Source organism: Macaca thibetana, chromosome 2, assembly GCF_024542745.1.
Source record: "Macaca thibetana thibetana isolate TM-01 chromosome 2, ASM2454274v1, whole genome shotgun sequence".
NCBI classification, from domain to species: Eukaryota; Metazoa; Chordata; class Mammalia; order Primates; family Cercopithecidae; genus Macaca; species Macaca thibetana.
The window spans coordinates 100,822,101-100,844,604 of NC_065579.1; the positions used below are offsets into that span (position 1 = coordinate 100,822,101).

General features: G+C 42.3%; 1 protein-coding gene and 1 long non-coding RNA gene across 2 annotated transcripts in view; one reads left to right on the forward strand and one right to left on the reverse strand.

Moving 5' to 3' along the window:
* TMIE (transmembrane inner ear) overlaps window positions 1–22,504 on the forward strand; it is a 538,092-nt gene that overhangs the window by 409,605 nt on the left and 105,983 nt on the right. The gene's annotated exons all lie outside the window — the stretch shown is intronic.
* Window positions 812–9,035, reverse strand: LOC126948607 (uncharacterized). The gene is made up of 3 exons (XR_007723498.1): window positions 8,933–9,035; window positions 8,447–8,558; window positions 812–919 (listed from the first exon to the last, which is right to left on the reverse strand). It is a non-coding gene; the product is annotated as an uncharacterized LOC126948607 (long non-coding RNA).

A 22,504-nucleotide genomic window follows, 5' to 3' on the forward strand; every position in this document is an offset into this window, starting at 1 on the left:
CTTCGGGATTCTGAATGGTCGGCTTTCCTGGGTGAACTTTAACAGAAGATTGGTGGGTAGACTACAGTCCCCTCTCCTGCAGCTGATCTCACAGCACAACAGAGAACTGAGGTTCATCTCCCTCCTGTACCCATTCTGCCTCCCCTTGCCCTGAGCTAGCGCCTCTGCTGTTGTATGCGGATTGCCTGGTGGGGGTGACCAAACCTTCATCCCTAGAGGGTCTAAACCCCTGATCCTCATGCCCTTCTCAAGCTCAAATTGGGCAGGGGTACCAAAATATGCCCCTGTGGATCACCTGAGCTGAACCTTTGTACCCCTACAGCATTAGAATCTTCCCTGGGAGGAAGCACCTCCTTGGCCTCAGCAGTTCCTATCAGTCAAGGGTGAGTCCCAGTGAGAGACACTAAGCCAGGAGCAGCCAATATGCTCTAATCCACCCCCAGGGAGTGCCCCCACGGCGTTCTCACATGTACACTGCCTGTGCCATGCTGCTTCCATAACAGTGAATATTCAGCTTCTCTGATCACAACTTCTGTGCTCCACAATTATTCTTCCACCTCACAGCTGACTCCTGAGCAACACAGGGATTAGCTGAACTGACCCCTCACTTAGTTGAAAGTCCATGTATAACTTTGGATTCCCCCAAAACTTAACTGCTAATAGCCTACTGTTAACTAGAAGCCTTACCAATAACATAGTCAATTAACACATATTTTGTATGCCATGTGTATTATATATTATGTTCTTGAAATAAACTACAGAAAAGAGTATTAAGAAAATCATAAGGAAGAGAAAATATATTTACTATTGATACAGTGGAAGTGGGTCATCATAAAGGTCTTCATCCTCATCGTCTTCATGTTGAGTAGGCCAAGGAGGAGAAGGAAGAGGAGGGGTTGGCCTTGCTGTCTCAGGGGTGCTGGAGATGAAAGAAAATTCGTATGTAAGTGGATTCGTGCCATTCAAACATACGTTGTTCAAGGGTCAACTGTGAATTATTTTATGAAACTATATGTGCCATTTCACAGGTCACCTCAGGACTTAGCTGTTGCAATAATCATGCAACAGTTAATGTTTAACCACTTCTTTCTTAGCTTAGACCTTAATCAAGGGCCATGCATTACTCCCATTTGTCAACATTCTCTGGTAGGGCTCCTCTCTGGCCTCAGCAAAGTCTTAAAACAACAAAAAAACAAAACAAGAAAAACAGGTTGCGTGGGGAGAACCCAGGGAGTCTGACTATTCATACTTTTCTGCAAGAACATCTCCCATCTGTAGTGCCCCCAGAGCATGGGTGACAGTCCATGTCTGTCCCCTCTATAAATGGGGGAGCAGGGACACGATCACTCCAAACTACCAGCCAGTGGGGAGTTTCCAGGTGCCTTATATGAGCAAACAGGAAGAATGCAGTTACCTGTGAGCTCACTGTTTTGTCTTGGAGCTATTGTTTTGTAAAACCTTCACTTTTAAACATTTCTACAGCTGACAAAACCAGTTGGCTCTACATTGATTCTACCAACATTGGAGAGTAGTCAATTGTGCAGATTTTGTCAACTATGCATGTGCACTCCTTGATTAAAAAGAGACTACCAAATTTCATTAAAGGGGCCAGCAGGAGGAATGGAGGGGAGGCCCTGGGGAAGGCAGCACTAGAGCCAAGGGCAGGGCTCAGCAGCTCAGGGATGAACCCTCTATGACTCTTTGCTAAGGAAAGGAAAGAGCTAAGGGTCAGCCCTGATGAGCACCTAAGGACCAGACAGAGGAAGGAGAAACAACCCGTGAGAAGACTTGAAGATAGAAGAAGCTTTACCAACCTGGCGAGTGTGGTTGAGAAGTCAGGAGCTAATGGATTTGAACCCCCATTTAATCACAGGCAGCCCACAACACACAATGGGAAAGCATCCTGGGCTGCTACTGGCACCCCAGGGCTGACAACCTCACAGGCTGTTCAAGGAGCACAGCAAAGGCAGCCCACATTTTAAAAACTGGCATGGATGTCAATAGGCCTTACAAAGTAGTTATGAGCCTTAAAATGTAGTGCTGAGATTGCAGCTCCAACTCAGATGGACAGAGCAGCATGCAGAGGCTCACATTGTGAATTTTAGCTCCAGAACGAGTGCAAAAACAAACCGGCAATCCCGAGAGGACCCACAGACCCTCTCAAGGAAGTGGACTGCTCCTGCAGGACCTGGGAGACACCTCAAATACTGTGCTGGTATCCATGGCTGAGAGACCTATAGACGGTTCACATCACAGGACTCTGTGCAGACAACCCCCAGTATCAGCCGGAGCCTGGTAGACTTGCTGGGTTGCTAGACCCAGAAGAGAGATAACAATCACTGCATCTTGGCTCTCAGAAAGCCACATCCATAGGAAAAGGAGGAGAGTACTACATCAAGGAAACACCCCATGGGACAAAAGGATCTGAACAACAGGCTTCAGCCCTAGACCTTCCCTCTGACAGAGCCTATCCAAATGAGAAGGAACCAGAAAACCAACTCTGGTAATATGACAAAACAGGCTCTTTAGCAACCCTAAAATATCATACTAGCTCACCAGCAATGGATCCAAATCAAAAAGAAATCCCTGATTTACCTGAAAAAGAATTCATGATGTTTGTTATCAAGCAAATCAGGGAGGCACCAGAAAAAGGTGAAGCTCAATGTAAGAAAATCCAAAAAGGATACAAGAAGTAAAGGGAGAAATATTCAAGGAAATAGATAACATAAAGAAAAAACAATCAAAATTTCAGGAAACATTAGATGTAGAAATGCAAAATGCTCTGAAATTCTCAGCAACAGAATTGAACAAGTGGAAGAAGGAAATTCAGAGCTCAAAGACAAGGTCTTCAAATTAACCCAATCCAACACAGACAAAAACAAACAAACAAACAAACAAACAAAAAACAGGAAAATATGAACAAAGCCTCCAAGAAGTCTGAGATTATGTTAAATGACCAAACCTAAGAATAATCGGTGTCCCTGAGGAAGAAGAAAAATCTAAAAGTTTGAAAAACATATTTGGGGGGAATAATTGAGGAAAACTTCCCGGCCTTACTAGAGATTGCACATCCAAATACAAGAAACACAAAGAACACCTGGGAAATTCATCACAAAAAGCTCCTCGCCTAGGCACATTGTCATTAGGTTATCCAAAGTTAAGACGAAGGAAAGAATCTTAAGAGCTGTCAGACAGAAGCACTAGGTAACCTATAAAGGAAAACCTATCAGATTAACAGCAGATTTCTCAGGAGAAATCCTGCAAGCTAGAAAAGATTGGGGCCCTTTCTTCAGCCTCTTCAAACAAAACAATTATCAGCCAAGCATTTTGTATCCAGCAAAACTAAGTACATATACGAAGGAAAGATACAGTCTTTTTCAGACAAACAAATGCTGAGAGAATTTGCCACTACCAAGTCACCACTACAAGAACTGTTAAAAATGAGCTCTAAATCTTGAAACAAATCCTGGAAACACATCAAAACAAAACCTCTATAAAGCATAAATCACACAGGACCTATAAAACAAACATACAATTTATAAAGCAAAAACAAAAAACAAAAAAACCAAGGCACACGGGCAACAAATAGCACAATGAACAGAATAGTACCTCACATCTCAATACTAACATTGAACGTAAATGGCCTAAATGCTCCTCTTAAAAGATACAGAACTGGAGAATGGATAAAAAAAATCACCCACCAACTATCTGCTGCTTTCAGGAGACTCACCTAGCACATAAGGACTCACATAAACTTAAAGGGATGGAAAAAGGCATTTCGTGCAAACGGACGCCAAAAGCAAGCAGGGGTAGCTATTCTTCTATCAGACAAAACAAACTTTAAAGCAATAGCAGTTAAAACAAAGAGAGTCATTATATAATGGTAAAAGGCCTTGTCCAACAGGAAAATATCACAATCCTAAATATATATGCTTCTAACACTGGAGAACCCCAATTTATAAAACAATTACTAAAAGACCTAGGAAATGAGATAGACAGCAACACAATAATAGCAGGGGACTTCAGTACTCCACTGAGAGCACTAGACAGGTCATCAAGACAGAAACTCAACAAAGAAACAATGGATTTCAACTATACTTTGGAACAAATGGACTTATTAGATATATACAGAACATTTCATCCAACAACTGCAGAATACACATTCTATTCAACAGCATATGGAACTTTCTCTAAGATACACCATATGATAGGCCACAAAATGAGTCTCAATAAATTTAAGAAAATTGAAATTATATCAAGCACTCTCTCAGACCACAGTAGAATAAAACTGGAAATAACTCCAAAAGGAAACTTCAAAACCATGGAAATACATGGAAATTAAGTAACCTGCTCCTGAATGATCATTGGGTCAAAAAGGAAAGCAAGATGGAAATTTAAAATTTCTTTGAACTGAACAATTATGACACAACCTACCAAAACCTCTGGGATACAGCAAAGGCCGTGCTAAGAGGAAAGTTCATAGCCCTAAATGCCTGTATCAAAAAGACTGAAAGACCACAAACTGACATCTAAGGTCACACCTCAAGGAACTAGAGAAATAAGAACAAACCAAACCCAAACCCAGCAGAATAAATGAAATAACCAAGATTAGAGCAGAACTAAATGAAATTGAAACAACAACAACAACAAAAAAAACCCACAAAAGATAAATGAAACAAAAAGCTGGGGGGGGTTTTTGTTTGTTTGTTTGTTTTTTGAGATGGAGTCTCACTCTGTCACCCAGGCTGGAGTGCAGTGGCCAGATCTCAGCTCACTGCAAGCTCCGCCTCCCGGGTTTATGCCATTCTCCTGCCTCAGCCTCCCAAGTAGCTGGGACTACAGGCGCCCACCAACTCGCCCGGCTAGTTTTTTTTTTTGTATTTTTTAGTAGAGACGGGGTTTCATCGTGTTAGCCAGGATGGTCTCGATCTCCTGACCTCGTGATCCACCCGTCTCGGCTTCCCAAAGTGCTGGGATTACAGGCTTGAGCCACTGCGTCCGGCCAAAAAAAAAGCTGGTTTTTTTAAAAGATAAAATTGATAGACCGTTAGCAAGATTAACCAAAAAAAGAAGAGAGAAATTTCAAATAACCTCATTAAGAAATGAAAAGGGAGATATTACAACTGGCACCACTGAAATACAAAAGATCATTCAAGGCTACTATGAACACCTTTACATACATAAATTAGAAAACCTAGAAGAGATGGATAAATTCCTGGAAAAATGCAACCCTCCTGGCTTAAATCATGAAGAATTAGATACCCTGAACAGACCAATAACAAGCAGCAAGATTGAAATGGTAATTTAAAAATTACCAACAATAAAAAGTCCAGGACCAGATGGATTCACAGTGGAATTCTACCACACATTTAAAGAAGAATTGGTACTAATCTTATTAATCTTTTTGATACTATTCCACAAGATAAAGAAAGAAGGAGCCCTCCCTAATTTATTCTATGAAGCCATCATGACCCTAATACCAAAACCAGGAAAGGACATAACCAAAAAAGAAAACTACAGACCGATATCCCTGATGAACATAGATGCTAACATCCTTAACACAATATTAGCTAACCGAATCCAACAACATGTCAAAAAGGTAATCCACCATGATCAAGTGGGTTTCATACCAGGGATGCAGGGGTGGTTTAACATATGCATGTCAATAAATGTGATACATGACATAAACAGAATTTTTTAAAAATCAGTGATCACCTCCATATATGAAGAAAAAGCATTAGAAAAAACCCAGCCTCTCTTTATGATTAAAACTCTCAGCCGGGCACAATGGCTCACACCTGTAATCCCAGCACTTTGGGAGGCCGAGGAAGGTGGATCACCTGAGGTCAGGAGTTCGAGACCAGCCTCAACATGGAGAAACCTTGTCTCTACTAAAAATACAAAATTAGCCGGGCATGGTGGTACATGCCTGTAATCCCAGCTACTCGGAAGGCTGAGGCAGGAGAATTGCTTGAATCTGGGAGGCAGAGGTTGTGGTGAGCCGAGATCGCACCATTGCACTCTAGCCTGGGCAACAAGAGTGAAACTCCGTCTCAAAAAAAAAAAAAAAAAAAAAAAACTCTCAGCAAAATTGGCCTACAAGGGACATAACTGAATGTAATAAAAGTCATCTATGACAAACCCACAGCAAACATAATACTGAAAGGGGAAAAGTTGAAAGCATTCCTTCTGAGAACTGGAACATGACAAGGATGCCCACTCTTACTACTCCTCTTCAACATAGTACTGGAAACCTAGCCAGAGCAATATGACAAGCTAAAGAAATAAAGGGCATCCAAATTGGCAAAGAAGAAGTCAGACTGTCACTGTTTGCTGACAATATGATCATTTACCTCAAAAACCCTGAAGCCTCCTCCGAAAAGCTCCTAGAACTGATAAAAGAATTCAGCAAAGTTTCTGGATACAAGATTAATGTCTACAAATCAGTAGCTCTTCTATACAACAACAGCGAACAAGCAGAGAAAAAAATCAAGAACTCAACTCCTTTTACAATAGCTGCAAAAAAATATAAAACACCTAGGAATATACCTAACAAAGGAATCGAAAGATCTCTACAAGGAAAACTACAAAACACTGCTGAAAGAAATTGTAGATGACACAAACAAATGGAAACACATCCCATGCTCATGGATGGGTAGAATCAATATTGTAAAAATGACCACACTGCCAAAAGCAATCTACAAATTCAACGCAATCCCCTTCAAAATACCACCATCATTCTTCACAGAATTAGAAAAAGCAATTCTAAAATTCATATGGAACCATAAAAGAGCCTCCATAGCCAAAGCAAGACTAAGCAAAAAGAACAAATATGGAGGCATCACACTACCTGATTTCAAACTATACTCATGGCCGTACTCACCAAAACAGCATGGTACTGGTATAAAAATAGGCACATAGACCAATGGACTAGAATAGAGAACCCAGAAATAAACCCAAATACTTACAGCCAACTGATCTTTGACAAAGCAAACAAAAACATGAAGTGGGGAAAGGACACCCTATTCAACAAATGGCGCTGGGATAATTGGCAAGTCACATGTAGGAGAATGAAACTGGATCCTCGTCTCTCACCTTATACAAAAATGAACTAAAGATGGATCAAAGATTTAAATCTAAGACCTGAAACTGTAAAAATTCTAAAAGATAACATTGGAAAAACCCTTCTAGACATTGGCTTAGGCAAGGATTTCATGACCAAGAACCCAAAAGCAAATGCAATAAAAACAAAGATAAATAGCAGGGACTTAATTAAACTAAAGAGCTTTTGCACAACAAAAGGAACAGTCAGCAGAGTAAACAGACAACTCCCAGAGTGGGAGAAAATCTTCACAATCTATACATCTGACAAAGGACTAATATCCAGAATCTACAATGAATTCAAACAAATCAGTAAGAAAAAAAACAAACAATCCCATCAAAAAGTGGGCTAAGGACATGAATAGACAATTCTCAAAAGAAGACATACAAATGGCCAACAAACATGTGAAAAAAAATGCTCAACATCACTAATGATCAGGAAAATGCAAATCAAAACCACAATGTGATACCACCTTACTCCTGCAAGAATGGCCATAATCAAAAAATCAAAAAACAGTAGATGTTGGCGTGGATGCAGTGATCAGGGAACACTTCCACACTGCTGATGCCAATGTAAACTAGCACAGCCACTATGGAAAACAGTGTGGAGATTCCTTAAAGAACTAAAAGTAGAACTACCGTTTGATTCAGCAATCCCACTGCTGGGTATCTACCCAGAGGAAAAGAAATCATTATACAAGAAAGATACTTGCACATGCATGTTTATACCAGCACAATCTGCAATTGCAAAATTGTGGAACCAATCCAAATGCCCATCAATCGATGACTGGATAAAGAAACTGTGGTATATATATACAACGGAATACTACTCAGACATAAAAAGGAATGAATTAACAGCATTTGCAGCGACCTGGATGAGATGGGAGACTATTTTAAGTGAAGTAACTCAGGAATGGAAAAACAAATATCATATGTTCTCACTGATAATTGGGAGCTGAGCTATGAGAACACAAAGGCGTAAGAATGATACAATGGACTTTGGGGACTTGGGGAGAAGGGTGGGAGGAGGATGAGGGATAAAAGACTATGAGTAGGGTGCAACATATACTGCTCAGGTGTTGGGTGCACCATAATCTCACAAATCACCACTAAATAACTTACTCATGTAACCAAATACCACCTGAACCCCAATAACCTGTGGAAATTTTTTTTTTAATGTAATGCCCACCTTGGCACAGGTATAGTACAATCATCCTCATCTGGGAGGGAGAAACATAGTCTGGGGCTCCCACATGCCCCTCCTACTTTTCCTACCTTCCAGACCCCTGCCCCTGCCATAGGGGAATGTCCACTCTGTGAGCCCCCACTGAATCCCCTCATGTACCTTTAGTCTCTTGTAGGTTCCGTTATGCTCCATCACACTGATATGTTTTCATGTCTGTCAGCCCGACTGGTCTGTACGCATCCTCGGAACCTGTGTGCCGGCTGCGGGAATCCTAGGGCCATTTCATAGAAGCTTGATAAGTGGAGGAAGGAAAGATAAAAGGAAGAGAGGGAGAGAGGGAGGGAAGAAGAGGGGAGATGGGCAAGCAGAGGGTCTTTCTCATTAACAGTGACAAGACCCTCTTACATAATAATTAGCACTTCTTAGATTGCCTCCTACATCCCCCAGCACGGGGAAGATAGTAAAGAAAGAACAAGGCAGTGCAGAGACAGAGCTCCTTCAGAGGAGAAGCAGGCCCTGTCAGGTCTGGTCACCCGCTAGGAGTCTGCGCTTCCCTGCAGACCTGGCCAGCCGCATCCCCCTGGTCAACACTGGTCTAAAAGGAAAAAGGGAGAGAGCGAAATGAAAACAGAAGAGGGAGCTCACATTCTTCTCCTTGGTGATACAGCACTGCTGATCTGCACAGGTATTTCTGATGCTGATTGTGTGGTGTAAACCCGTAATTCTCAGATTTGCCCCAGTTTCATATAGTGAGCCCTCCATGGCAGACGCCAATGCTAGGAATCAAAGGCAAATGGGAAATTATAAAGTCCCCGTTCAGATTTATTTTCAATTGGAAAAAAAAAAGTGAGGACTAAGGGTTCGATAAATCATTACATCATATTAATCAGAACAACTGACATTGCTATTGTAACATTTCATCTTCAAAAAAGTCAAAACTGGCTTTTGGTTGAAAGCATTCCTTCCCCCTGAGAGCTGGAACAAGACAAGGATGTCCACTCTCACCACTTCTATTCAGCATAGCACTCGAGGTCCTAGCCAGAGCAATTAGACAAAAGAAAGAAATAAAGGGCATCCAAACTAGTAACGAGGAAGTCAAACTGCCTCCAGAATAAACACATCAAAACATAAAGCTAAGAGAGGCTGTCAGGCTTGACTGTAATGAAGTAATTGTCCCATGTTGGGTGTTTACAGAAAAACATTTTATGAGTAATGAGTAATCTTTTATGTCTCCTTTTTTTTATTTACTTATTTTTGTTATAGATGCATGCTTGGGTAACAGCAGACCACAGGCTAATATATTTTCACTACAGAAAAATGAATCTGCCAATGCAAGACCTGGGAATATCTTTAACCATCTTTGTGAAGAATACAATAGACTGGTTTTCACAGGACATTAATTGAAAATTATAGGAATCTGTAAAAATAGTGGTTGTCTGAGATCAGTCACCTACTGTGAAAAAAGAATTGTGTGAAAGTCATGCATATATACTGCTTTTCATGTACCAATTTTCCCATAGCTCTTAATAAAGTTTCATTATTAATGATTTAAATCATTATTGATTTGTTGCAATTGATGTATTACAATTAACTTATTACCAATGACTTTAATCAGTATTGATGGTTTAATTATTAGTGATGAAGTCAGCACTGGTGATTTAAATCAGAAGAGGAATTTAACCTTAAAACACCTTGTTAGTCTTTATAGCATCTCCTCAGGTGAAAAGAGAAGGTTTTTATCAGACACAAGAAAAAAAAAAAATGGAAAGACCATTGCTCACCCACAAGTAGTAAAGTGGACAAAAGCTTGGGGAACAGAGCCCCAATGCCCACTGTGTGACCTCGGGCAAATCACTTTCCCTCTCTGTGCCCCTGAGGGCTGAGGTGAGGACTGGATGTGAGTTCATTCATTTGAAGAATGAGAATGGTACCTCCCTAGAATGCTCTGCCAGCATCATTGTCACCGAGCCCTGTGCAGATATGAGCATACAGAGATGAGCACATGTAGGCTCAGGGGGTTCATGGGTGCCTTGAAACCATCCACGGTCCATGGACCTCGGCTTAGGAACCCTCCCAGAAATCACTGTGTGTTAAATATGTGGGAATGACCTGAAATCCCCTCATTTCACAGATGAATCTACAATGATAGGAGGGTTGAGAATGATAAGTGTTTCCAAGGCCACAACTCCACCAAAGCCTGTCTTTACTCAGCCCCTGGACTCTCCCCATCCCCTAGGCTGTCCCCTGATGACACTTTGCTCATCAGGAGATAACGTAAAATGCCTTAACTGACAGGAAAGTCATTAGACCCTGGTAGAGCAGCTGGGAGGAGCCTGGAAAGAACCGATCCTGCATGAATGGTGGAGGTCCTCAAAGCCCTCAAGTCCAACTGCTGGCACCCCCCATTGTCCAGCAGCTGCCCTGGCTGGTGCCGTGGTCACTCACAGATCACAGGCTGCACTCCAGACCCAGGATGTCAGCCCGCGCCATGAGCTGAACACATGTTTGTTCACCCACCCCTGGGCTGCAGAATGGAGGGGGTTCCATTCTGTGGTCACTGCGGCCTGATCCCTTCTCCCTGAAGCCCACCTCGGGGCTTACCAGAGAGCTGCTCTGTGATCCACCTCCGCCCTCTCCGAGCCTTTTACCTTGAAACCTAAGGACGTGCCCAGGCAGACGTGACTGGACTCAACAACCTCATTCTGAGTGTCTGGAAAGACCCCAAAGAGTCTCTTGCTCAAAATAATCTACCCAACAGTACTGCTGGAGAATCTTCCCCTGATCTCATGTTTTCTTCAGAGAATGACGTGGAACACTCCAGTGAAAATGCTAGTGTAATCCAAGGCGGCTTACTAACTAGTATCCACCTCGACAGCCAAGCAGGAACTGCTTATCTGAAAGTAATGGAATACGGATCCGATCTATAAAGGGGTTGGAAAATGTCAGGCCAAGTGAGACACAAGCCCAGGCCATGTCAATTTCGCAATCGTGTCCATTGCCATGCACAATTTTAAATGAAGTCTTTGAAGATAAATCACCAGTGGCACAGACTTCCAATTACTCACAGATTTCTGCATCACAAAGTGGTACAGTCTTCCCAGAACACTCAAAGGCACTTAAAGCTTCGGAGGGAGGCTTCTGTCAGAGTTGCAGAGGATGCTTCTCAGAGGAGCTCCAGTTCCTGGCACTGTATCAGTTGGGGTCTGTGGCGGGCAGGGGGAGAGGGGTATATGGGTCGGCGAGTCTGCCCAATCCCTCTGTCAAGTCCAGTGCCCTGCCCAGATGGCCCAGCATGCATGGGCCTACTCCCCTGCAGGCCTCCGCCTCTTCTCTGATCACGCCCTCTGCAACAGGAGCAGCATCATTTGGGGGCCTTCCCGTGCCTGTCTGTGTCTTTTGTTATATTTGTTGCGTTTCTTAACACTTTTTTAAAATCCTCATTGATAACTGATTAAATTCGATAATGTAATTGAAAGCACTTTGTAAATTAAAAAGTGTTCTATGAAGTCTGTATTAAATTTTTATTGTTGCAGACTCACAATCATGACTCAGGACTCTTGACCTGTCCATTAGGAGCCCAGCCTGGTAAGGGGCTTGCTGAGGGATGGAGGGAGACAACAGATGTTCAGCTGCTTCCTATTTAACAGTCCCCCATGGTCTTGGTGAAGGGGGCCCAGGTTGGTCCAAGGTGAAAGCCACCCAGATGTGGCAGAGTAAGGGACATGGCCCCTTGGTCAGTCACTGATGTTATTTCCTGACTTGCCTTGGATCTAGCCTAGCCATCCAGAGACTTTTTTTTTTTGAAATGGAGTCTCACTGTGTTGCCCAGGCTGGAGTATAATGGCATGATCTCAGCTCACTGCAGCCTCCGCCTCCTGGGTTCAAACGATTATCTCAGTCTCCCAGGTAGCTGGGATTACAGACACCTGCCACCACACCCAGATAATTTTTTTTTTTTTTTTGAGACGGAGTCTCACTCTGTCACCCAGATTGGAGTACAGTGGCACGATCTCAGCTCACTGCAACTTCTGCCTCCTGGGTTCAAGCGATTCTTCTGCCTCAGCCTTCCAAGTAGCTAAGACTATAGGTGTGTACCACCACATCTGGCTAATTTTTGTATTTTTAGTAGAGACAGGGTTTCACCATTTTGGCCAGGCTGGTCTCGAACTCCTGACCTCATGATCCGCCCGCTCAACTTCCCAAAGTGCTGGTATTACAGGCATGAGCCACTGCACCAGGCTAATTTATATATTTTTAGTAGAGCCTGGGTTTCACCATGTTGGCCAGACTGATCTTGAATACCCAACCTCAGGTGATCCACCCACCTCGGCCTCCCAAAGTGCTGGGATTACAGGCATGAACCACCTCGCCCAGCCTAGCTTGGAAGCTAGGACCCCTCCACAGCACAGACACACTCAGTACCGTGTGTTGTTTATAAATTCCTCTCTCCTCTAAAAGATGCCAGAGCTCCTTGGAGAAATGACTGATTCCAGGGCTGAGACAGGGAAAATACAAGAAGACACTGAAGCATTTTGTGCCAAAAAGTAAAGATATGCACAAAGAATGATGGGAATACCTCAAAGGGACACAGAAAGCAGCTTGAGGTGACTCCCACTGGCCAAATGTGAGACAACTTGAGCATCAAAATTAAAAGTGATGTGGCTGAGAGCGGAGGCTCACTCCTGTAATCCCAGCACTTTGGAAGGCCGACATGGGAGGATCACTTGAGTCCAGGAGTTCAAGACCAGCCTAGACAACATGGCAAAAACCCATCTCTACAAAAAATACAAAAATTAGCCGTATGTGGTGGCGTGCACCTATAGTCCCAGCTACTCAGGAGGCTGAGATGAGAGGATAGCTTGAGCCCAGAAGACGGAGGTTTCAGTGAGCTGAGATCACACCACTGCAGTCCAACCTGGGTGACAGAGTAAGCTGTCTCAAAAAAAATAAAATAAAATAATAATTTATAAGTTCATACTGGTAGTAAATTGATATCTAGGTCAATAGATCAATAGGCTGATGGTTGAGAAGAGGAAACTTCTCTGCTGTAGGATGTCAACTAATAAATGCAGAGGGAAAGATGGAGTTAGAAAATTACATGTGTGGACAGGCACAGTGGCTCATGCCTGGAATCCCAGCACTTTGGCAGGTTGAGGCAGGAGGACCACTTGAGGCAAGGAGTTTGAGACCATTCTGGGCAGCATAACAAGATCTCATCTCTACAAGAAAAAAAAAATACAAAAATTAGCGGGGTGTGGTGGTGCACACGTGTAGTCCCAACTACTCCGAAGACTGAGGCGGGAGGATCCCTTGAGCCCAGGAGTTCAAGGCTGCAGTGAGCTATGATAGCGCCACTGCACTCCAGCCTAGGTGACAGAGTGAGATCTCATCTCTAAAAAATAGTAAGTTAAAAATAAAGGAAAGTTACATTTGTAACCATCATAATAAAAATTGTTGGTGGCAAAAATCATCAGTGGATGCTAAAACTAGAGTCTGAAAGTTTAACGGGCAACAAGGTGTTTGCTCAGTCTCACAACATCTCCCCACAAGATGCTTATTCATTTTGAAGGGAGAAATAGTCACTTTACAGGGAGAAAACTGGTAGATTTCACCTTGATCAAGTGATCAGTGTTGACACCAATACAGGAACAAATGGCTATCTTACGCCTCCGGTGAGGACGCCCCAATGGGAAACATCGTCTCTTCAGTGGCACTCACACCCAAAATCCACAGGCTGAGTCTAGTAATGATGAAACATCAACCAAAACTAAATTGAGAGGCATCCTACAAAGTGTTGGCCTGTGATCTTTAAAAACATCAGTGTCACAAAAGAAAAAAAGGGTGCTGAGGAAGTGTGCTAAGCTAAAAGTGGCTGAAGAGACATGATAAGTGAATGCCATGTGTGATCTGGGATTGAATCCCAGGAAAAAGAATTGCTATAAGTTGCATCAAATCTGAAAAGTGTTTGTATATTAGATAATATTTGTTAAAATTCCTAATTTTGATCACCGTATGGTAGTTATATAAGGTAATGTTCTTAAGAAATACACAATGAAGAATTCTGTGGTAAAAAGGCCTGTTGTTTGCAACTTACCTTCAAACGACTCAAAAACAGAACTAGATGGATAGACAGGTGGTGGGTATAGCAAGGGACAGAGAAAGAGTCAGGAAATGCTACAGCAAAGGTGGCAAAATGATATTTGGTTAATCTTGGTGAAGGATATTCTATGTACTACTCTTGAAACTTTGCTATTAAATGTGAAATTATTTTAAAGTAGCAAGTTTATTAAAAAGCAAAACATGACAAGTGAAAAGAAAGATATTAAGCAGGATATATGCAGGATGGGAATATAAAATGGTACAGACACTCTGGAAAATAGTTTGGCAGTTTCCTAAAACACTAAACATGTGCTTACCATATGACCCAGTAATTGAGCTCTTGGGTGTTTATCCCAAAAAAGGAAAACTTATGTCCACTAAAAACCTGTACATGAATGTTCCCAGCAGCTTTATTGGTAATACTCGAAGACTTGAAACCACCAAAACATCCTTCAACAGGTGACTGGTTAAACAAACTGGTGTAGTCGCACCATGGAATACTACTTAGCAATAAAAAGGAACAAGCTATTCATATATGCAACAGTTTGGATGAATCTCAAGGAAATTATGCTGAGTGCAAAAAGCCAAACTCAAAAAAAAGTCACACACAGTAGGATTCTATTTATATAGCATTCTTAAAATGTTACAGAGCACAGATTTGTAGTTTTGTGCCCTGAAACTACTACTAGAGGATGTGGAGAAAGGGAGGGAGGGAAGAGGCTATGACTCTAAGAGGGCAATCAGAAGGACCTTTGTGATGGAATGGGCCTGTAGCTTGACTGCAATAGATACACAAATCTATGCATACTGCAACTGCCTTTGCAAAACTCATAACAGTGAGAAAATTACCACAGTGAAAGAGATCTGACCTAACCAATTCCATCTTGCCTTTAACCTTCAAACTGCCCTTGTTCATTCCTGGACATGGGCCAAGCTAACTCTGGGAGAAATTTAGTTTACAGTTTAAATGATAATACCCCTTCCCAAAACTAAACCTCTTTTGTAAAACTCATGAAAGGCCACCAGATTACAAGAGAGGCCTGAATTCTTCTAAGATAGCTAAATAATTACAAGCCATTATTCTGGAGGTCACAAGATTTACAACTTCTCCAAATACTCCCATAATTAACATCACTATTGTCTAACCTAACACTGGCCTTTTGAGATATCTTTTCAGGCTTTTGCATTCCAGTGACTGGATGGCTCCTCCTGGACTGGCAACTCCTCTGTGGCCCCACCCAAAAGCCAACTCAGCACATGAGGACCACTTTCCACACCCCTTTGATTGCATCCCCTACCAATCAGTATTCCTTCTTTCTTACCCCTCTGCCCACAAAACCATCCTTGAAAATCCTTGAAAATCCCTAGCCTCCAAATTTTTGGGGAGGCTCATTTGAGTAATAATAAAATTCCAGTCTCCCGTTTAGCTAGCTCTATGTGTATAAAACTCTTGCAATTAAACTCTATTGCAATTTCCCCGTCTTGACAAATCAGCTCTATCTAAGCAGCAGGCAAAATGAACCCACTGGTTGGTTACAATATGACAGAACTGAATAGAACTATACATGCACACACACACACACACACACACACACACACACAAACAAGTGCATGTGAGAAATCTGAAGAAGCCCTGTAGATAGTACAAATGTCCATTTCCTGCTCTTGATACTGTGCTATGGTTATGCAAGAAGCTAACACTAGAGGAAGGGTGCACAGGACCTCCCTGTACATTTCTTTTCAACTTCCTGTAAATCTATAACTATTCCAAAATACAAAGCTGAAAACGAACAAAAAAGCAAGTCTAAACAAAGCCTGTGTGCACTCCCCTGCTATACCACTGGTGACTCTGCTCCCAAGAGATGTCCTGTGGGAAGTCTATCCTTCAGACTGTCATCTTGTCTTATCTTGTCTGATAACCCCTGTCTTAGTCTATTGTGTGTTGCTATAAAGGAATATCTGAGGTTGGTTCACTTATAAAGAAGAGAGGTTTATTTGGCTCATGGTTTTGTAGGTTGTACAAGAAGCATGGTGCCAGCATCCACATTGGGTGAGGGCCTCTGGCTGCTTCTTATAGTGGAAGGGAGCTGGTGTGTGCAGAGATCACATAGCAAGAGAGAAAGCAAGAGGCAGGGCAAGAGGTAATCTTTTTAACAACCAGCTGTTGTGGGAACTTATAGAGTGAGAACTCACTCACCTTGGAGACAGGGCGTTAATCTATTCATGTGGGATCTGAAACAAACACCTCTCAATTAGGCCCCACCTCCAAAACTGAGGATCAAATTTTAACATGAGGTTTTGGGGGGCAATCATCCAAACTATAGCAACTCTCAGAACTTTGTATGTGATCTCAACCCCCTTCTTCATGTATCTTAGCAGTTGGAAAAGATGGTGGAAGTACAAGGGCAGAGACACACAAGAGTCTGGGTGTAGCCTGTAAGCACAGGATTAACTCTAAATGCTGAAGCTCACGTTGGATTAGGACTTTGAAGTCAGGCTGCTGGATTCAAAGGCCAATCTGTCACTATTCACAAAATCTTAGCTACAATGCTTACCCATTTGTGTTTCAGTTTTCTTATCTATGAAATGAGGATGATAATAGTACCCATATCATAGGACTATTCTGTGTGTGAGGTGTGCATGTATATGTATATAGCTTAGAACAGTACCAGACACCTAGAAAGAGTTAGTAAATATTAGTTGTTATTTATAATACTCATAAAAACAACTGCTTAATATTATCATAACTCTCTACAAGTTTTAACATTCCTATTTTACAATGAATAAGCTAGGTCTTGGCAAAACCAATTAACTAGCATGGGCCCATTAGTCACAGGACAAAGTTTATGCCCTTTTCAATATGCCTATTTGATTAAGTCTCTATGGATACCTTACTAGCAAAAGAAGAAAAAGAAAATCCAGAAAGCAGAGAAAAGGACAAAGAATAAATTCTAGGCCGGGCGTGGTGGCTCACGCCTGTAATCCCAGCACTTTGGGAGGCCAAGGAGGGTGGATCACGAGGTCAGGAGTTCAAGACCAGCCTGGCCAAGATGGTGAAGCCACGTCTCTACTAAAAATACAAAAATTAGCTGGGTGTGGTGGTGGGCGCTTGTAATCCCAGCTACTCGGAGGCTGAGGCAGAGAATCGCTTGAACCCGGGAGGCAGAGGTTGCAGTGAGCCAAGATCGTGCCACTGCACTCCAGCCTGGAGACAGAGCGAGACTCCCTCTCCAAAAAAAAAAAGAATAAAAGAATAAATTCTATCCCAGGAAGAAAGATTGTACAGTTGACATTCAATAATGCAGGAGTTAGGGGTACTGATGGCCCATGCAGTCGAAATCTGCCTATAACCTTTGACTCCCCCAAAACTCAACTACTAAAAGTGTACTGTTGGCCCAAAGCCTTACTGGTAACATAAACAGTATATTAGCACATATTTTGTATGTTATGTGTATTATATACTATATTCTTACAATAAAATAGAGAAAAAAGTTATTAAGAAAATCATAAAGAAGATAAAATTTATTGGCAAGGCACAATGGCTCATGCCTGTAATCCCAACACTTTAAAAGGCCAAGATGGGAAGATCACATGAGGCCAGGAGTTCAAAACCAGCCTGGCCAACATAGCAAGACCACATCTCTACAAAGAATGCAAAAATTAGCTGGGCATAGTGGCACACGCCTGTTGTCCCAGCTACTCAAGAAGCTGAGACAGGAGGATTGTTTGAGCCCAGGAGTTCAAGGCTGTAGTCAGTCATGTTCATGCCACTGCATTCCAGCCTGGGCAATAGAATGAGAATTGTTTTTGTAAATCTTTATAAAATAAAATGTCTTCATTAAAAAACAATAATATTTTAAAAATTAAATTAATTAAATACAATAAAATATATATATTTGCTATTTATTAAGTGGAAGTGGATCATCATGAATGTCTTCATCCTCATTGCCTTCACAATGAGTAGGCTGAGGAGGAGGAGGAGGAAGAGGAAGAAATGGTTGACTTTGCTGTCTAAGGGGTGGCAGAGGTGGAAGAAAATCTATGTATAAGTGGACCTGCACAGTTCAAACCCATGTTGTTCAAGGGCCACTGTAAAAGAACATCTCAACTGACTTAAACTATAAAGGAAGTTAATTCTCACACTTACCATGAATGTCCAAGTTTGGGAGCCTTGGGGGCTGGTGAATTCAGTGGCTCAGCAATGTCATCACTAACATGGGTTTTTCTGTCTCTCCGCTCTGCCAGTTTCAGCGATGGTTTAGCTCCCACTGTGGTCCCAACATGACTGCACTATTTCCACACAACAAAATCCAAGGGAGAAGGAAGACTACTCCCAACATGTGTTTTTTAGGAAAGGGAAATCTTAACCAGCACCTTAGTTCGAGTTGTGTCACCAGCCCATGGACTGTCGTGACTGGCTCAGTGAAGCACGTGGCTGTGTGAAGAAGGGTGGGTTACCCAAGCAAAACTGAGATTGAGTCACAGGAAAGAAGTAGACAGTGGCTCTTGGGTAGTAACCAGCATCCTCCTCCCACCATTAAAAGCACCCTTCTCCTTTGACACTCCCTTATCAACAGGCAAAATAGTAGTTAATTTTAAAACTAAGCAACAATACAAATCTATTTATTTATTTATTTATTTATTTATTTATTTATTTATTGAGACAGAGTCTCACTCTGTCGCCCAGGCTGGAGTGCAATGGTGCGATCTTGGCTCACTGCAACCTCTGCCTCCCGGGTTCAAGCGATTCTCCTGCCTCAGCCTCCTGAGTAGCTGAGATTATAGGCACCCACCACCACACCCAGCTAATTTTTGTATTTTAGTAGAGACAGAGTTTTGCCATGGCGGCAACACAAATCTTACAAAGTTTCAGCCACAGCATACTTAGTTTTTGACAATTATATTTGATATATATGTGTGTCAGTCAGAAAGGCTGGTTTATGATGCCATAATAGGCAACACCAAGTTTTCTGAAACATACAACTGTGGCAGTTTATTTTTTGTTCCCAAAACTTACAGCCAACGTTTCAGGGCCATCCAAGGTCTTACTCAGTCCCAGGCTTATGCAATCTTCCAGCAACCTGAGGCTTTGGGGTTCACAGCAGTAGGAGGAGCAAGCATGGAAAATCTCACACCAGGAGACAAGTTGCCTCCTTTCCAGGCTTTTGCTAGAGCCGGTCCCATGGCCCTGCAGGGAAGTCGGGTAAAGCAGTCCTCTCTGTGTCCAGAAGAGGGAGGGGAGCCAGAAATGTCTGTAAGTACTAGTAAATGCAACCACACCCACTGTCCAGGAAGTGTGCTAGGAAGGGGCTCCTGTTCCACAGGGGTCTGGGCATCAGCGAAGGAACCTTGACACTGCCAGGGCTAGCTGCGGAAGCAAAGGGCCTGTCCACTTAGTTTATTACAGCTCCCTCCTCTAGTGGGATCCCTGTCATTAGGTAGGAGCTTGGTTTCCAGTGGGGTAAATAGCTTGAGCTAATCAGAATTATTTGAAATCAAGCCATGAAGTGGAAAATATAAAACTTTGCAAAAATAACACACACACACCTAGATGGGAGCTTGCTAAATTGGGAAATGGTCATGCTCTATTATCACCCAGGCCCCTCCCAAGCTGTGAGATTTTTTAAGTACAATTTTAAATGCTTCCTAGCCTATAATGTGAACAACACTGGTGTCAGAGCAGGAGGGACCTTGTGCTAAACATCTCTCCCTCCATCCCTATATGACTGTAAACCCTGAAATGTGAGAGAGCACCTCAGGAACAGGTCCAAGTCAACAACTGTGGCTACGGGGACACAGAATCAACCATGGCCCACTCCTACCCCCACAGAGAAATTTTCTTCTGTCTCTGGAGTCTTCTTAAACTTCTCAGAGAAAGTCTGTGGGTAACATGGATTAAAGACATACTCTAACTCTAAATAAGATACTTGGCTTCAGTCTAAATGAGAAGATCCTTGTAGGAGTCTCTGTCCATTAAATCAATTATAAACAGAAAGGAAATTTGGAAATTCAGAAAGTTGTTGATTCAAAATTCAGCTGAACTGGAAAAAATTGTAAATGTTTGTGCTTTGAAGTAAACAAATTATGGAGGCTATGAAATTCCTGCTGGTGGATTAGGGTTTTGTTTTGTTTTTGTTTTTCGTTTCGATCATTTGTGAGCCCAAGAGGAGTAGCAACACTTAAGCTTAATTTTATAAGCTTTTTCTTGGAGGACTTGCTAACGGCTTCAATAAAGTTTAAGGAATCTAGTGTAATGAAAAAGACTTTCCTAGCATTTAGCATGTCACTGAATAAACAAAAACAAAACAATCCAATCCTTCAAGATGATCTTCTACCTATTAAATATTCAGTTTCACTGTGAATTTTTTAAAGAGGAAATGGGTATTTAAATTTACAGTAAAAATATTTAAACAACATTTTTATCCTATTCTGTCTGCTTGTGTTATAACATTTATCAGAAGAAAAAAACAAAAAGCAAAATGGGTATTTTTGTTGCCTTTAATTATATTCCAGTGATATCAGTGTTGCCCTTAGTATCAACACTGCGACTCCTGTAACCTAAGTCAGAAGCAGGCTTATTAGTGGCAAAGCAGGGTGTGATGATGACTTGAACTGGGTCTGTTTCCAGACAGGGGACCACCCCAGAAGTTTCACTCAAGAACATGCCATGCTCCTTGAAATACCTAAAGGGCATTTTCAACTGAGAAGCGAAAGTTTGGTTCACTTTTTGTTTTGATGCCTTTTACTGGAAAACGGTCACTGTTCCTGTCCCCATTAGGGGAGGACTGAGCATACTGTGAAATGTCCCCACCCAGCTCTATCCTTGGATTAGTGGCTCCAAAGAACAACATGCCTCGCTAAGTCATCCTGTAAGGTGACCCAGAAGTGTGACTTGTCACACCATCCCGCCTTCTTTATCCCCTGGGCCGCAAAGGGCAGCCTGGCCTGATGCACTAAGGATTCACGTTCACAGATGATCCGGGGCATGTTCTAAACATTAACTTTACTTCCAGCCAAGTCATGGCCTCTGTAGAACCTGCCAGAGCAGAAGCTTACCTGCCCCTGGGGTGGGCAGAGGGAGCAGGGGATGGGGACTGTTTTACACTTAAGATCTCTATGATTCTAGTGCTAATTTGGTGTGTGTAACCTTGTCAGGCAAAGGCATTTCTGTAACTCCTCCCCTCTGCATATAAAAGATTAAGACCCTGAGGTTTCAGGACCAGGTCGTGGCCTCTGAGAGCCCCAGAGCTGAGGAAACAGGAGTTACAATACTTGCCTTCTGTTACAACACATCAAGGCAGCAGCAGATTCATCTCAAAGGTAAAGGATGTTGAACTTGATGTGGATGGGGGAGCCTGATGGAGGTTCGTCTCACTCTTCGGCGGGAAGGGAAGTGGATGTGCCCCTTGTAAGCCTGTAAACCTGTCTTTCTCAGCGGCTGGGATTCGGCTTTCCCCCTGAATTCCCTTGCTTGCATCTGCTTGGGAATGACTCACAAATCCTAATGGGGTTTTTCTATACCTAATTTATATAATTCGATGATGCAATCAAAACAAGTTAAACTGTGAGAAAGCCGGAAATCGGTGCCACTGTCCACTTAACCAGCCTCTGAGAAAAATAGTACATATGGACTGTGAGATGCCAATACCCCAAAGGAACGAACACCCTCAAGGAATGTTCAAATAGAGATGCTCGACCACAGTGGGCTTTTCGGGAGACTAGCACTGAGGAGGCTGTACCTTAGCTTCGGCCTTTGTAATTCTGAAGCAGAGCTGCTTAAACTGCAGTATGCACAGGAGTCCTCTGGGGATGAAATGAAAATGCAGGGTTTGATTCCGATTTGGGCCTTGATAAATTCTGCACTTGTTCCAACTCCGTGGTGATGCCAGTGCTGCTGGTTCACAGGACAATTGGGTGGCAGGGCTCACTGGGGTCTCAGTGACAGTAAATAATCTTTGAGACTTCTCCATGCCTGAATCTTATCAAATCAGCACAGTCAAAATGCATTTTACCAAAAGCATTTTCTGTTCCGTTTTTAAAGTTTTTATTTTTAAATTAACACACAGTAAAAAATGATTCTTTTGTGTGTACTCAGTTCTATGAATTTTTTTTTTTTTT